Source organism: Medicago sativa, chromosome 6 (genome assembly GCF_051527215.1).
Source record: "Medicago sativa cultivar Bolivia chromosome 6, Bolivia_mono, whole genome shotgun sequence".
Lineage (NCBI taxonomy): Eukaryota > Viridiplantae > Streptophyta > Magnoliopsida > Fabales > Fabaceae > Medicago > Medicago sativa.
Genome location: NC_140754.1, coordinates 72,863,515 through 72,867,678, shown reverse-complemented (window position 1 = coordinate 72,867,678; position 4,164 = coordinate 72,863,515). Strand labels below are relative to the sequence as shown.

General features: G+C 34.7%; 1 long non-coding RNA gene across 2 annotated transcripts; it reads right to left on the bottom strand.

Moving 5' to 3' along the window:
• Positions 1-836: 836 nt before the first annotated feature.
• LOC146916724 (uncharacterized) lies at positions 837-3,895 on the bottom strand. 2 transcript variants are annotated; one of them, XR_015015244.1, is made up of 4 exons: positions 3,656-3,895; positions 3,477-3,528; positions 1,630-1,760; positions 837-1,305 (listed from the first exon to the last, which is right to left on the bottom strand). It is a non-coding gene; the product is annotated as an uncharacterized LOC146916724 (long non-coding RNA). The 2 variants fall into 2 exon arrangements; XR_015015243.1 differs by having other exon boundaries at positions 837-1,199.
• Between the last annotated feature and the right edge of the window lie 269 nt (positions 3,896-4,164).

The window sequence follows — 4,164 nt, the reverse complement described above, 5'->3', positions numbered from 1 at the left end:
ATCTGCGAATTTATCACGCCTAAAGATGGACAAGTTCTAATTTATGAAAAAATTGAGGTCACGCATTTGTAAAATTGTGGTCATACAGACCATATATTTGGCTAGTTTTTCTTTCCCAGATGTAAATAATATCGTTTTAGGCGAATCGAACGCATGATCTCATTTGATCACTGCACTAAAAGCATTTCCAACCATAAATAACATGTTTTACAATCGGCAAGTTTATCACGCCTAAGGACGGACAAGTTCTAATTTATGAAAAAATAGTGGTCACGCATTTGTAAAAATGTGGTCATACAGACCAAATATTTGGCTAGTTTTTCTTTCCCAGATGTAAATAATATCATTTTAGGCGAATCGAACGCATGATCTCATTTGATCACTGCACTAAAAGCATTTCCAACCATAAATAACATGTTTTACAATCGGCAAGTTTATCACGCCTAAGGACGGACAAGTTCTAATTTATGAAAAAATAGTGGTCACGCATTTGTAAAAATGTGGTCATACAGACCAAATATTTGGCTAGTTTTTCTTTCCCAGATGTAAATAATATCGTTTTAGGCGAATCGAACGCATGATCTCATTTGATCACTGCACTAAAAGCATTTCCAACCATAAATAATCTGTTTTACAATCGGCAAGTTTATCACGCCTAAGGAAGGACAAGTTCTAATTTATGAAAAAATAGTGGTCACGTATTTGTAAAAATGTGGTCATACAGACCATATATTTGGCTAGTTTATATTTCCCAGATGTAAATAATTTCGTTCAAGAGATAACAGAAAGGTCAATAATATTTATGTGAAAGAAGATCTCTAATGGATCAATTATAATTGCAGTGGAAAGTTTCAATAATATTGATGTGAAAGAAGATCTCTAATGGATCAATTACACGGAATGAAGATAACAGAAAGGTACAGAAAGAAAAGAAGTTACAGAGAGGAGCAGAGAATAACAGAGAGAATGAATGAGATTATCACAATCTCCTTTTTCCCATGGCCTTCTCTTATTTATTATGAGTCCACATGTCTATTTCCTATATCAAGTGGGTCTTCCCATGAACAAGAGAACATCAATAATGCGTGACTCAATCTGTAACCAATGTTCACCATCTCTCCACTGTGAGCATGTCAAATGAGTTTCTCCTTTGTGAGTCCAGAAAGGCATTGTTAATGCTATTGCTTCATGGTACTTCTCTCTGCAATTACACATTGTTGAAATAAACATGTCAATGTCATCAACCTTGAAAGCAAACACGCATTCTTCAAATGACATCTTGGCATGGATTTAAAGAAGCCACACCTATTTTATTAATATGTAGAATTCCTTCATTAATGTTGTCATGGAAAGCAAGGAGAAAGGCCATGATGCACTCATGCAAGACATCATGCCACTAATTCATTTCAGACCACTTTGAAAGAAAGGTTTACATTAATAGCAAATAAAAATCTTCAAACTTCAAAGGCTTAGCCTTATTTAAATGCAAGTGAAGTATCAGATGTCAATGGCATAAAAATGATAAGTAAACATACATACACAATAGTATAGCAGATTCCAAACTATGACAGATTTTGTAATAATTGAAGGTTGTACATAACAGAGTGGGTAAATTGAAACTGGACTAACCTATGAAGACAGAAGTGTCACAAGGGCTGTGCAAAACCAAGTTGTTTTAAGAGTGGCCACAGATCTTTGAAGGAAATCAGAAGGCGAGGTGGAGAGTTCTTGCGGTGCGAAATTTAAATTCATAGAACTACCTGCAAGGCAAACAAAATAAATCAATGAGAGAGACGCAAATTTCTCCGCGAGTAGCGGGAACACAAAACCTACGTCAGGGAAAATGTTTCTTAAAAGACAACCAACAGTAAGTCGAGCTAAATGTCAGAATTATAAGCACAACAACTGAGACAACCAACAGTAGAAAATGTTTCAAATAATAAACAATATTAATGAAAATCCATCATAGGTAGGAGAGTCAAAGGATGTGACAGCCATACAAAAATTTGGTAGAATGCAAGTGATGACACAAATTCAAATAGTACAGAAATTCGATCTCATTCTTGTTAGAGTTGCAGACATTAAGCTTAACATTTCTTCTTTGTTTCTTGTTTCTCAAAAATAGAAATTTTAAAGTTATACAAAATATAAATTTTAAAGGTATACAATATTGAATGCGTGTTAAGACATTCAAAATCAAACAAGGAAAACATAGTAGAGTTTATGAAAACAAACATAGTAGAGTTTATGAAAATGACTCACATATTTAACATCTTCATCAGTTGTGTATCCCATCATAAGCATGCTAAAGGGACCTTATTTGCATACTTGTAACAGACCTGGGTAATACTTAACCGCATTATACCCCGCCAATATAACCTATAAGAAACACTACTTAGGGTTTTGTTACAAGCCACCCTTTAGTGGTGTCTTTTATCAAGTCACACCTTAAGGTGTGATTTTCACTTTTTAGTTATAACTTTGCTAAAAGACACCTTCATAAAAGTAAGTTGGTGTCTTTTCGCAAATGCTCATAGAGTAACTTCATAAAAGACACCTTCACAAAAGGTGTCTTCTATCATAACCCCACTACTTAATTACTCAACAACTTACTATCAAAATTTCTTCACGGCTTAATATGCATTACTCATGCCAACCAACCATGAAAATAAATTAAACTATAGTTAGTAATCAATCTCTATGTGTACACATGACTCATACTTCCCCACAATCTTCCACTCTTAGAAATTACTAATCATACGACTTCAACACTAGCCATTAGCAAACAAATGCAATTCATTCACATATCCATGTGTACTTCTGATGTTGAACAAAACAAACCATCAAAATAAGCATAAGGTATATTAAATCAATCCCTTAACTTTTCTTAAAAGACAAAATTTATTAAAAACGCTAACTAAAGCACAGGGCTTACAAGGATTAAATCATCAGTATATAAAGATAGACATATATTAAAATGGAGCTTCACTCACATATGTTCAGGTGACTCAAAATCTCAACAACTTGTTAATTGTTATAAACACACAATTCCTTAGACTATCAAACTTTTACCGAACCATTCATGATCTATGTCTAAAGATTATTATGTTCTGGATTTTTAAAGAAAATGGGAGATTGGACATCAAATAAAAAATCCACTTCTTGTTGTAGAGACATAATCTGAGTAAGGTGGTATTTTGATATGTCACAACCGTTTTAACCCCTAAAAAAAATGTAGATTCGGATTTGACAATGACAAAGATATCAGGGCTAAAATTAAAATTTGGGGTTTATGATTTTTCACTCAAAATCATGATAAGGATCAAATTCAACCGTGTTTAGTAACCAGAAATTAACCCAAACACAAGTAAAAAATTGGATTTGAAAGAAAGTAAAAAATCAGGGTTTCAATAAAAATTTGGGGGTTTTCAAATTTTGAAGCATAACAAACGAATGTAAGGAAGAACGAGACTTACCATTGAAACTGAAGATGAACGCGTCGACAGTACGGTCTCCGACTTGGTGGATCTGTTTTGAGAAATGTTTGTTTCAAAAAAAACGGAAAGGATAAAAGAACTCAGTATAGAGAGAATGAAGAACATAAAAGATGCTTTGAAGACAAAAACTAAGTTTATAGGTCAGATGATTTCATTACCGTGGTGGGATAGGAAGAAGATGAATTCCGATGTTCTCTTATCAACGATGATTCGGTTTAGACGGAAGTTCATGTTGAGGAGAGGGCGAAAAGAGAAAGAGACATCAGGCCATAGGGAGAGAAAGAGAGAAGTAACAACGCAAGGGTTCGAGGGTGGTGGTGGCGGTGGCTGCAGGGTACGGTGGTGGTGAGGTGATTGGGAAGGTCAGTGTATTCTCCTTTGAGAGAGAAGAGGATTTTCGACCAAAAAAGAGAGAGAAGAGGATGAAATAGAGTTGGTTGGTGAGTTGGTTGATGAGGTGGAGTGTGGGGCCCACATTGCCACATGTCATTTTTTTATGTGGGTGTAGGAGTGGTATTGCCACATTAGGGTGTATGTATATCGGTGCTCGAAATTTATTAACAACGCTGTCAACTATATATTGTTACTTCTTCCTCATTTGTATAGGTCTTGGTGTTGAGAATTTGTATATGGTATTCTTTAGAACTTGTTCAATTTTGGATTAATG